Source organism: Suncus etruscus, chromosome 14 (genome assembly GCF_024139225.1).
Source record: "Suncus etruscus isolate mSunEtr1 chromosome 14, mSunEtr1.pri.cur, whole genome shotgun sequence".
Lineage (NCBI taxonomy): Eukaryota > Metazoa > Chordata > Mammalia > Eulipotyphla > Soricidae > Suncus > Suncus etruscus.
Window position 1 is genome coordinate 18,051,318 of NC_064861.1, and position 13,550 is coordinate 18,064,867.

A 13,550-nucleotide genomic window follows, 5' to 3' on the forward strand; every position below is an offset into this window, starting at 1 on the left:
TCTTCTCCCAGCCTCTTTGATGCCTAGAATTTACATCTGCCTTCTTGCCTCTACCTTTTAAAAGCTGCCAGCTTAAAAAATAAATTTGTCTTCGTTCCTTGAATGAAGTCCCCATGCAATCTGCGTGGTTTCATTTCATTTCTACAATATATTTTTCGTCATTAGCCATTCCGCGTGCCCACCTTTTCCCGTGGAATTTTTCCCGAACTCCACGAAGGATTTGTTTGCAGGTGCTGTAGACTGCAAACAAAATTTGGCTCACAGCAAAATGGAGTAAATGAAAAGGCAATAATTTGGGGCCAGCACGGTGGCGTTAGAGGTAAGGTGCCTGCCTTGCCTGCGCTAGCCTAGGATGGATTGCGGTTTGATCCCCCGGTGCCCCATATGGTCCTCCAAGCCAGGAGTGATTTCTGAGTGCATAGCCAGGAATAACCCCTGAGCGTTACCGGGTGTAGCCCAAAAACCAAAAAAAAAAAAAAAAAAAGGCAATAATTTATATGACTGTCTACTGTATCATGACGAACAAGGAGTTTGTCTTTATCAAAGTCAAATGTTTATGTGGTTCTTCCTATTTTGCCATTAACACCTATATTTAAACTCATTATTATTTATTTGAGGGCCACACACAGAATTACTCAGGGGTTACTTTTGGTCCTACATTCAGGAATCACTCTTGATAGGCATAGGGGACCTTATGGGACAGTCGGAATTAAACCTAAATTGGTTGCCTGCACGGCAAGTGTCCTACTTGCTGTGATATCCCTCCTGCTCTGAAACATCCATTTTTTAAATCTTCCTGAGCCAGGGTTTTTCTACACAGAGAACAGCACACCTCTGTTAATTTTAAATTAAGAATTTTAGCAACACTACTGATTTATTGATTACACTATACACTAAGTGTTTGCTATAACTCTGTAGCTCTGTTTTGGAAAAAAGGAAGAAATGTGCAGAGCGGAAAAAAATGTGAAGGAATTCTATAAATCATTAAACTATAAAAATAACAGTGACTTTGAGGAGAGGAAGGACACATTTTCAGTGAAGTGGCAAGAACATTTTGACCAGCCTGGATTAAACAGCAGTGGTGTCTGTTCAAAACGAGAAATCTAGGTTCCCCCAAACACAGTTGCCATGCCAGTATCTGGCCACCTCCATAGATTCACAATGCTCTCTAGAGAGATATAAACCAAGCCATGAAAACTTATGAGTACACCAGCCACACATCTCAAAGCTGGCAATCTTGGTTGGAGAAGTTGGCCAACTTCCCGCCCTACCGATGCCACGCCTGCTACCTCCATCACCCACAAGCAATTGTGGCTTAGCCAATGGCCCTGCTTCACCATTCCTTTATGGCTCTCTGCAGAGATACCAATCTGATCCAAACTCTAGGTATGCCGGTATTTTGTCTGACATCACCAAGACTTCTTTGGAGTGAGTGTGGACAATCTCGCCCTCCCCCACCCCAACACCTTCTCATATTTCCAGAAGACCTGGCAGCCCAAACCACACTCCACAAAAGTTGCAGTAATCAACAATAGTGCTTGCTATTCCTGGACCATTGCAAATATTTTAATACTGTCATCCCAGTAGAAACAAACCAATTTAGGGGCCAGAGTGATAGCACAGCAGTAGGGTCTTTGCCTTGCACAACAGCGGACCTTAGTTCTATCCCTAGTATCCCATGTGGTCCCCCAAGCCAGGAGCAATTTCTGAGCACATGGCCAGGAATAACCCTGAGCATCACTGGGTGTGGCCCAAAAACAAAAACAAAAAAGGAAACAAACCGATTTAAATGCTAACATATATTTGAAACTACCTAAGTTCCAAAATAAAATAACAGAAAGATCAACTAGCAACAAGAGCTTACTAAACTTTCTGACAAAGACTTAATGACCTCACTGAGAGATTAAGTAATTTCCACAAATTCCCTTGTTTCTGTACTTTGTTTTATTTTCTTCTTTATTTTTTCTGATTCCCCTTTCACCTCTTTTTCTTTCTTTTTTTCTCTCATTTTAATAGCTTCACTTCCCTTATCTAGAAACAAGTGTATTATGATCAACTATGTAATACATGGTCTTTTAATAAAGTAATTTGAGAGAGATGGAGAGGGAGAGGGAGAGGGAGAGAAACTGAATAGAGTGGAATGGAATGAAATAGAATTTAGTGGAATAGAATTGAATGGAGTGTAGTGGAGTAGAATAGAAAGGAGTGGAGTGGAATTAAATGGTAAATAGTAGAATGGGATGGTATGAAGAAGAGTAGAATGAAATGGAATGGAGTGGATTGGATTGAAATGGAATGGAATGGAGTGGAGTATAATGGAATGGAAAGGAGTGGAGTGACGTAGAATGGAATGGAGTAGAGTGGAATGAAATCAAATGGAATGAAGTAGGATGGAAAGGAAAAGGAATGGAGAGGAGTAAAATGAAATGGAGTGGAATGGAATAGAATGGAGTATAATGAAATGTGATGGATTGGAGTAGAGTGGAATTAAATGAAATGAAGTAGAATAAAATGGATTGAAGTGGAATGAAATGAAGTGGAGTATAATGGAATGGAAAGGAGTGGACTATAATGAAATGGAGTAGAGTGGAATGAAATGGAATGGAATGGAATAGGACGAAGGGAAAGAAGTGGAGAGGAGTAGAATAGAATGGAGTAGGGTGTAATGAAATGGAGTGGAGTGTAGTAGAATAGATTGGAGTGGAATTAAATGGAATGGAGTAAATAAAATGGATTGGTGTGAAATGGAATGGAGTGTTGTATAATGGAATGGAAAGGAGTGGAGTGGAATAGAATAGAACTGAGTGGAGTGGAATGAAATCGAGTGGGATGAATAAAATGAATGAAATGGAATGGAGTAGAATGGAATGAAATGGAGTGAGGTAGAATATAATGTAGTGGAGTGGAATGAAATGGAATGGAGTAGAATGGAGTGGAGTGGAATGGAGTAGAATGGACTGGAGTGGTATGGAATGAAGTATGTTAGAATGGAATGGAAAGGAGTGGAGTGAAGTAGAATGGAATGGAGTGAAATGAAATAAAATGAAATGGAAGGGAGTAGAATGAAATGGAGTGGAATGGAATGGAATGGAATGAAGTAAAAAGGAATGGAATAGAGTGGAGTGGAATGGAGTGGAGTGGAGTGGAATGAAATTGAATGGAATGGAGTATGTGGAATAGAATGGAGTAGAGTAGAATGAAATGTAGTGGAGTGAAATGAAGTAAAATGGAATGGAGTAAAATAAAAATGAATAGAGTGGAATGAAATGGAATGGAGTAGAATGAAATGGAGTGGAGTAGAATAAAATGAGCTGGAGTGGAATAACATGGAATGGAATGAAGTAGGATGAAATGGAATGGAGTGGAGTGGAAGTAGAGCGGAATGGATTGAAGTGGAATAAAATGCAATGGAGTAGGATGGAATGAAATGGAGTGGAGTAGGATGGAATAAAGTACGATTCCTTTATCCTCCAGTGGTAAGATAAACTGAACTTCCAACCCAGCTGTAGCAAATTGTTCCCATACCAGAGCCCATTTTAGGGATCATAAAATGAGTCTTGTGGATCAGAAGAAACAATAAAGACAGATGGTCCCCCCCCCCTCTCTCTCCCTCCCGTTCTCCCTCCCTCCCTCACATACACTCACACACACACACACACACACACACACACACACACACACACACACACACACACACAGTGGAAGCATATATCTGTGCCCATAGCCAAGGCCCAATAGAAGCACAGGCGGGTAATCACCATCCAACCCCCACCAGTTCAGCACTCAGAAGGAGCCAGTGCTATGCTAAAAGAGCACCACCCTTTCTTGCAACCATAGTAGACAAAAAGGAGTAGTTAGATAATTAATTAATATTGGGGGGACACAGCCAGTGGTGTGCAGAGGCTACTACTCCTGGCTCTGTGTTCAGGCTGTGTTTGGCTATCCTTATGAAGTGCTGAAACGGAACCCAGATTGGCCACATGCAAACCAGAGAAGAACCAGGAGTGATTTCTAAGCACAGAGTCAGTCAGGAATAAGCCCTGAACATTTCTGCCAGTGGCTCTTAAAGAAAAATAAACCATAAGGAGCAGCAAAATATATGCTTGTGGGGCCAGAACAATAGCACAAAAGTAAGGGGTTTGCCTTGCTTGCAGCCGACCTGGGATGGACCCCGGTTCGATACCCAGTATCCCATATGATCCCCGAGCCTGCCAGGTTCAATTTCTGAGGGCAGAGCCAAAAGTAACCTCTGAGCGGCCATTAGGTGTGGCCCAAGTCACCCCCCGCCTCCCGCCCCATATGCTTGCAAGGGCTACAGCTGGTAGGGTATTTGCTTTGCACTCAGCTGACCCAGGTTCAAACTCTAGCATCCCCCAACGTTGCCAGGATAATCCCTGAGTGCAGAGTTAAGAGTTAGTCCTGGGGCCGGAGAGAGCATGGAGGTAGGGTGTTTGTCTTGCATGTTGAAGACTGTGGTTCGAATCCCGACATCCCATATGGTCCCCTGAGCCTACTAGGAGCGATTTCTAAGCTTTGAGCCAGGAGTAACCCCTGAGCGCAATGCGCACGTTTTTCCTACCAAAAAAGAAATCAAAGTTTGAGTGCGCGTTATAAACGAGGGCTGGGGTGGGGGTGGCAGTGGGGGCCGGTCCAATGAAGGCCCCAGGTGAATTGTGAGTTCACACTATGCCTTTTCTGGGCTGGCCTATCTCTCGTGACATCCTGGGTTAAAACATCATGGGAAGACATACCAAAAGAAATGATCATCAAGAGTTTTTTGGGGGCTGGCGAGGTGGCGCTAGAGATAAGGTGACTGCTTTGCAAGCGCTAGCCAAGGAAAGGACCACGGTTCGATCCCCCGGCGTCCCATATGGTCCCCCCAAGCCAGGGGCAATTTCTGAGCGCTTAGCCAGGAGTAACCCCTGAGCATCAAATGGGTGTGACCCGAAAAACCAAAAAAAAAAAAAAGTGTTTTGAAGATAGGCATCAGAAGACGACCTGCTGTGGAATTCAGACTCAGAAGAAAGCGAAGAAACTGGAGAAACAGGTGTTCCTGCCAACTGGGACACTGATGAAAAATTAACTCGAGAAGAATGGGAACAACTCTTTAGTGTATCTGATGATGAATCTGACTTGGAAGCATTTTAAATAAATATTGTTACCGGTCATTTTATTTCAGCATTGTGTTTATACTAGTTTACATTGTCAATAAATGATTTTTATCATGGCCGTACGTGTACAACAACGTTTTTTGTTTTAGTTTTTGTTTTTTTTTGTCAATTACAATGCTTGGTATGAAACAAAATTTTACACGGATTTTTAATAGAAAATTAGAGGTGTGCGTTATACATGAGTCCGCATTATACTCGAATAAATACGGTAAATACCAGCGGGTGTGGTTCCAAACCCAAAATAAATAAATACATATTAATAAACACGGTTGCATGATTCCTTTACAGATAGGGGCAGAAATGAGTGGACATGATATCCAGTAAGGCCTTTTGGCACCTCCTTTCTCTCTTCTATGTGAAACAGAATCTGACACAAGGTACCCAAGACCCCACCTTGGGCTGAGCAGATCAGAGGACACAGGTCAGATACTGAGATGCCCAGGGAGCAGGGCTGAGAGTGGACCAGGGGCTGTCATTCTAGCCTTTGGCTCGCTCCCTCCCATCTTCTTGTCCTCGAGAAACTCTAACATGCTTCAGTCATGGGATTCCTGTGCTATTACATGAAACTATAGCTGGTCCCACTCACAGATTTACAGAGTGGCTCTTTGACCCTCAGCAAGTCTTGTATCTGCTTCTTTTCTACCCAACTGGGTGCGTAGCTCTGAGACTTCCTCAAAAGATTCCTTGAGTGGATATGTGTAAAAGACTAAGGATTGGGGCTGGAGAGGTGGCGCTGGAGGTAAGGTGTCTGCCTTGCAAGCGCTAGCGTAGGATGGACCACTGTTCGATCCCCCGGCATCCCATATGGTCCCCCGCAAGCTAGGGACGATTACTGAGCGCATAGCCAGGAGTAACCCCTGAGCATCAAACGGGTGTGACCCAAAAACAAAACAAAACAAAAAAAGACTAAGGATTGTGGAGTTTTATTCCTTTTTCTACTACTTCTAACTACTCAGAAGGCTACTCCTGGTTCTGTATTTCTAGGGCTGCTTAGAGGAACAAGTGGGCCTATTGAGGTCCAGCCGAGTTGAACTAGCACTCTCACACCTCTTTTCTTTTCTCTTATCTTTTTGTTCTTCTGGTTTTGGAGCCGTACCCAGTGATGCCAAAGACTCACTTCTTGTATTACTGAAGCTCAATCATGAACAACTTTGTAAATGAAAAAAAAAAAAAAAGAAAACAACCAACAACCAATAACTGAATTACAAACAACCTTGTAACCACATTTATTAAATAAATAAAAAAAAAAAAATAAAAAAAAAATAAAAAAAACAAAACAAATAAATACAAAACCAAAAAAAAAAAAAAAAAAAAAAAGAACCCTCCAGGTGAGGTTCAGGGGACATGGGGTAAAGGAATTTGGGGTACAGGGATTGAGCCCCTTTTGGCCTTCCCCATAATCCCTTGACCCCCACTTTTCATTTTTTAAAAAAGAGTTTTCTGCAACCAGAAAGAAAATCCAGAGGGTAGGGTGCTTGCCTTGCACATGGCTGACTCGGGTTCAATTCCCAATATCCCAGATGGTCTCCCAAGCCCTGCCAGGAATAATTCCTAAGTATAGTCAGGAGTAAGCCCTATGCACCACTGATGTACCCTCCCAAAATAAAACAAAAAGTGTTTTCATGTATCTTTTCTAGAAATCTGAAACTAGTTTTCATTTAGAAAGCACTCAAGTGCAAGTATGTCTGTGTTGTGTGTGTGTGTGTGTGTGTGTGTGTGTGTGTGTGTGTGTTTTGGGTCATACCTGCCAGTACTTGGGGGTCACTTTTGGTGGTATTCAGGGGACCCAGGGACTCCACTGAGCACAGTTTGTGCTCAGCCTATTGGCCTGGCTCTCTGGGCCCACATGTTTCTTTTGTGGTAATGGGGATGAAACCTGGGGCCTCACACAAGCAAGGCAAGTGCTCTACTGCTGGGCTACCTTCCCCAATGGAAATGTTCCAAGCCTAGGGGCTTAGGGAATATCCGCCCCACTCCAGTCTACAATTCCTTGTGGTTCTGGCACAACTGCCAAACATTCACTTGTTTTTACTCACATCTTGCCACATTTTTTTTTTTTTTTTTTGGTTTTTGGGTCACACCCGGCGGTGCTCAGGGGTTACTCCTGGCTGTCTGCTCAGGAATAGCTCCTGGCAGGCACGGGGGACCATATGGGACACCGGGATTTGAACCAACCACCTTTGGTCCTGGATCGGCTGCTTGCAAGGCAAACGCCGCTGTGCTATCTCTCCGGGCCCATTGCCACATTTCTTCCAGACTCCATCCTCCAGAACTGGTCTCCAGAGATGCAGAGAGTGGAAAGAAGGCAGGGACCGAGCCAGGAAAGAGCTCGGGTCACAGTACGAATCTCCACATCCCACCTTCACTCTTCAATCCTCAGCCATGCTGTGATCTATTTCTTGGGCCAGGGACCTTTGCAAAAATCTGATTTGGGGTGGAGCAAGGAGATATTATAGCAGTCTAGGTTCTTTTTTGGGGAGACTGGGCCACACCTGGTGGTGCTCAGGAGTTACTCCTGGGTCTGCATTCAGAAATAATTCCTGGCAGTGCTCAGAGGACCATATGGGATGTCAGGGATTAAACCCAGGTTGGCATCATGCAAGGCAAACATCCTACTCACTGTGTTATCCCTCCGGCTCCCAGACCAGGTGTTTCTTCTGATCCACAAGGTGCATTTTGATTCCTACAGTAATGAACTCTGGTGTGGGAATAATTTGCTACAGGTCACCAGCAGGGGCAGAGCTGGGTGGGAAGCTCTGTTTACTGCACCACTGGAGGATGGGCAGGGAATTCCACTTTATTCCATTCCACTCCATTCTACTCCACTCCATTCCATACTATTCCATTCGATTCCATTCCACTCCACTCCCCTCCTTTCCATTTCATTCCACTCAACTCCATTCCATTCCATTCATTCCATTCTGTTCCATTTCATTCTGTTCACTCTGACATCTAGAAAGCAACAAGAGAATCTGAGGCTCCCCTTCACCTCCCTACCAAGGCTGTGCTGAGGAGACATTAATACAGGTAATGTCACTGTCAGAGGTTCAGGGAGGTGACTTATATGTGACAGGACATAGAGAACTGGGAGAGGACCACCCCAGGATAGGACTTGGCTCTGGCTTGAGACAAAAATGTTAGCAAGGGGTGGGAGTTGTGGAACCAGGGGAAGGAAGCAGGAAAGGTAGAGAGAGTGCAGGGGTAAAGATACTTGCCTTACATGCAGCTGTCCCGGGTTTGATTCCCCAGCATCATGCATAGTACCTAGGCATAATGCAGTGCTTACTGATTTCCCTGACAACTGATTCTATCCTAGAAATTTCCCCCCAGAAATGAGCTTCCTAGAAATAATAAGAGACATCTTTAATAGTCTCAACACTTTGGAAATTCCACTTAGAATCCTGTGAAGTAGGAATTATAGCTTTAGACTAAATACACATTTGAAATATGTTTTAAGACACCTGAAACACTAAAATAAGTGGGTTTTTTTTTTTTTTTTGGGATAACCAACAGTGTTCAGAGTTTACACCTAGCTCTGTGCTCAGGACACCTTGCAGTGCTCAAGGACCCATATGTGGTAACACAGATTGACTCTGGATCTGCCACCTACAAGGCAAGTGCCCTATTCACTGTACTATCTGGTCACAACATATCTTGTCATAACATCATTTCTTTAAGGAAAGGACAATGAATTGTCAAGTTTTATCTTACATTAAAAAAAAAAGAGGCTGGCACCATCCGAGTGTCATGCTTATTAAAGCACAAACCAGCCTAAAAAAAAAAATAAAGTAGAAAAAAAAAAGAGAAGCACTGAAAAGTGAATTGGTGGCCATATCAGAAAATAATTTTCATCTGTAACTTTAGATTTGGTCTTCTGTATTTGATTTCTCTTTGTAATAACTATAATAAACAGTTAAATCACATTAGACCCTGAAGACATAGGCCATTAATTTCACATATGGCCTAAGGGAGAAGAAAGGGGGTTACATGCTAGCCTGAATCTCATGAAACTGTCCACAAGCCAGAGGAATACCAGAAATTATTCTGAAATGATTTATAAATGCTATATATAACTACTGTGTTCACAGGAAATAGATTTCTGGCAGGCATGGCCAGCAATTTTCCTGATTGATGCCACCAATAAACATGACTTTCATATGTACTTCGTGTTGTGTTAACTCTCAAAAATCCAGAGAATAATAACCAAGTTGCTGACACCAAGGTGGCCTGTGAAACAAAGACTAAAGGAATAATTATGAGCCCCTGAGATGGGAAGTGAGAAGCACAGAATAAGAGGTAGAAGAAATGCTTGCTAGAGGATCAATGACTTGCTTTGAAGGTAAAGGGCTGGAGAGATAGTATAGGGTGCTTGCCTTGCAGTCTCCAATGTCAGGATCAATCTCTGGCACTGCATATGCCCCCCTGAGCACTGCCAGGATGATCCCTCAGCAGAGCCCAAGCCCTGCTGATCAAAGTCTCCCAGACAAACAAATAAATTAGGAAGGATAAATAAGAATTGAGAAGGGCTAATGAATGGCATTCCAGAAGGATAATAGCTCAAGAAAGGAATGTAGGGAACAATTATTTCAATTTTTATTTTTTAACAAAATGTTTATTTAAGCACCATTACAAGCATGATTGTAGCTGGGTTTCAGTCATAAACAGAATACCCCCTTCACCAGTGCAACATTCCCACCACCAGTGCCCTCTCCCTCCTTCCCAACCCCTGCGAGATAGGCATTCTACTTCTCTCACTCATCTAGATTGTCATGATAGTGTAGTTATTTCCCTAAGTACACTCATCATTCTTTGTGGTGAGCTTCATATTGTGAGCCCGTCCTTATGGCCCTCATCTCTATTGTCTCTAGCCATTATTACAGTAATGTTTCTTTTTTAATACACATAGATGAGTGAGACTATTCTGTGTGTCTCTCCCTCTGACTTATTTCACTCAGCATAATAGATTCCATGTACATCCATGTACATGTACAGGAGAATTTCATGACTTCATCTCTCCTGATGGGTGCATAATATCCCATTATGTATATGTACCACAGTTTCTTTAGCCATTCATTTATTGAAGGGCAACTTGATTGTTTAGATTCTAGCTATTGTAAATACAGCACTGCAATGAATATAGGTGTGAGGAAGGCATTTTTATATTGTGTTTTTGTATTCCTAGGGTATATCCCTAGGACTGGTCTAGCTGGATCATATGGGAGCTCAGTTTCCAGTTTTTTTGAGGAATCTCCATATTGTTTTTCATAAAGGCTGGACTTAACAGAATTCCCATTAGCAGTTCCTTTCTCTCCATCCTGCTAGCACTGATTGTTCTTGTTGTGACATGTGCCAGTCTCCGTGTCGTGAGATGGTACCTCATCATTGTTTTGATTTGCATCTCCCTGATGATAGTGATGTGGAGCATTTTTCATGTCTTTTGGCCATTTGCATTTCTTCTTTGACAAAGTGACTGTTCATTTCTTCTCCCCAATTTTTAATGGGGTTAGATTATTTTTCTTGTTAAGTTCTGTCAGTACCTTGTATATTTTCAATATTAGCTCTTTATCTTATGGGAATTGGTGAACAGTTTTTCCCATTCTGTGGGTGGCTTTTGTATCCTAGGCATTATTTCCTTTGCGGTGCAGAAGCTTTGCAGCTTAATATAGTCCCATCTGTTTATCTCTACTTCAACTTGTTTGAAGAGTGATATTTATTCCTTGAAGATGCCTTTAGTCAGGCCGGAGAGATAGCACAGTGGTAGGGCGTTTGCCTTGCAAGAGGCCAACCAGGACCAAAAGTGGTTCAAATCACGGGATCCCATATGGTCTCTGAGCACATAGCCAGGAGTAGGCCCTGTGCACTGCCGGGTGTGGCCCAAAAACAAAACAAAACAAAACAAAAAGATGCCTTTAGTCTCAGTATCATGGAACTTTTAGATGCATGACTGTGGGACCATAGCGTAGTACCAGTAAGGCATTTGCCTTGCAGGCAGCTAACCTGGGTTCAATCTTCGGCATCCCATAGAGTAACTTGAGCCTCCTTGCCAAAAGTGATTCCTGAGCAGAGAGCCAGAAGTATCCCTTAAGTACCATCAGATTTGGCCCCCAAACCAAAAAAATTTAGATACATCACTGAGATTGTGGGTGTGACCACTTACGAGGCTGGGAAGGGAGGCAGTTGTGAGAAGTGAGGAGGGGAAATGTGACTGTACACCCCTTTCCCCCAGTCACTGGGGAGATGCTGGGGCTATATGTGGTTTGTTTAATGAGCTCCAGCAATGAGTGGTCAGTGGCCTCCTCAGGCAACAGATAAGGCCATTGTTGCCTGGCCTAGGTTCCCTGTGTGCTAAGAATGCTGTTCCCGGGAAAGGGTGAGGGCTGATGAGGCACGTGAGACGGAGTGGCATTCTGCCCCTCAGCTGCCACCTGGGTGGACTGCAGCTCCGAGCACAGAATTGTTTGTGGAACAAGAATATGTCTGTATTCCACCAAGTGGAGAACATGGGCAAGCAATCCCAATTAAACCACCAGGGCTTGATAACACGGAGAGAAGATGAAGTCAGTGTTGGAAGCACAAGTGTCGCTCAGGAGAGGCAATGGATCCTGGCTGTGGTTCTGGCTCCAGGATTAAGTCTTTGGTATCAGCTCCCCTCACCTCTGCAAGGAACCACTGTACATGTCAGTGTGCAAATACGCACTTTCCCATATGTGTAGCAGTATCTTCAGGGCCAGTTCTAGGAAAGAAACTGCTCAAAAGTTTCTCCTCTGCACAGAATTGGGAAGAAGATGAGGTGAAACAGGTAAGGAGATCTTGCCAATAGTACCCCATTTGTCTTAAGTTTCCTCTGATCTAACCACTAACCGTGTTTTTAAAACAAGCAACAGGAAAGAGTGGTTTCCTAGTCACTGGTCAGAAGTAGCTTCTGGTGAAGTTTTCTTTTCTTTGCCTTATAGCCCTGCTGATTTGGGTGGTAGCAAGCACTTTCCCCTAGTCTTGGAACAACTTCTTAACTATGTATCTTAGGGAAAGAGAAGTCTTTAAGCTTCCCAAAGCTTAAACCCAGCTTGCCAAATTACCTAGAGTCTGCTTGTAAGAAAATATGGCATTTAAAATGCTTTTTTTCTTTTCCATTTCTTTCCTTCTCTTTTTCTTTTCCTTCCTTTCTCTCTCCCTTCCTTTCCTCCTTCCTTCCTTCATTCTTCCCTTTTCTTTCTTCCTTCTCTTTCACACCTTTTTTCTCATTCTGTACTCAAGGTCACTGTTGGCAGAGCTGGGGATTATATGGGGTGTCAGGTATTCAACCTGAATTTAAAATGAGCAAAGAAAGCGCCTTTCCTGCTGGACTATCTCTCCAGTCACAGTGCTTTTCAAATTTTGAAGTAGGTAAGGGGAACCAGCAGATGCTCAGGGGATCAAGTGGTGTCCACTGAACCCAGAACTCCCACATGCAAAGCATGTACTTTAGCCCTTTGTGGCTTCAGAAATTATCTTTGAAATAAAAAAGTCTCCATAAGTCAATTATTTTTGCAGTTTACAATTTCTGCCCTCTCTTCAGTGAGAAATGTAATAGAAATGAGGTAAATATTAAAAATAAAAGGAACTCGGGAGAAAGATGCTTTTATCTTCTTCCCCACAGCTGTTCTATTGTAGAGCTCTGGGGGAAAAGTGCTTTGGAGATATTTTATTGACTATTAAATGTAATAGATAACTTGCACTGTGATTACATATTTATAAGCAGAGAAGAAAAACTATCATGTCTCTCATAAACATCATGAATATTAAACACCCAACACATACAACCCAGTGTGCAATATCCTGTGACTTAAATCTTATTGGAGTAAATTCTATGAACTCATTAGACACTAAAGGGACATTGGTCCTTATCAGCTGTAGACATGAACACTGAAATAATTTGTCTTGAGACTCTGGCACCCTAATCCATTTCCTTTTGCCTGACAACTATGTAGTACATATTTAAAAAAAAATTAAAAGTGCTTTTTATTTTTTTTTAAATATGAAACGCTTCATGAATTTGCGTGTCATCCTTGCACAGGGGCCATGCTTATCTCTCTGTATCGTTCCAATTTTAGTATATGTGCTGCCGAAGCGAGCACAAAAGACAGTGCTTTTTAAAAACTCTTTTGTGGGGCCAGAATGATAGCACAATGGTTGGGCATTCACATGCATTTGCATACGACCCACTTGGTTCAATCCCGGCATCCCGTACCATCTCCAGAGCCTACCAGGAGTGATTTCTGAGCACCTCTGGGTGTGACTCAAAAACAAACAAACAAAATACTTTGGGAGGGAAGAGGGCATCAGGGAGGGTGAGAGGGAAACTGTTGACATTGGTGGCAGGAAATGTGCACTGGTGAAGGC

At 42.8% G+C, this 13,550-nt stretch overlaps 1 non-coding gene across 1 annotated transcript; it reads right to left on the reverse strand.

Moving 5' to 3' along the window:
• Positions 1 to 13,179: 13,179 nt before the first annotated feature.
• LOC126029129 (U6 spliceosomal RNA) lies at positions 13,180 to 13,285 on the reverse strand. Its single transcript, XR_007502781.1, has one exon. It is a non-coding gene; the product is annotated as a U6 spliceosomal RNA (small nuclear RNA).
• Between the last annotated feature and the right edge of the window lie 265 nt (positions 13,286 to 13,550).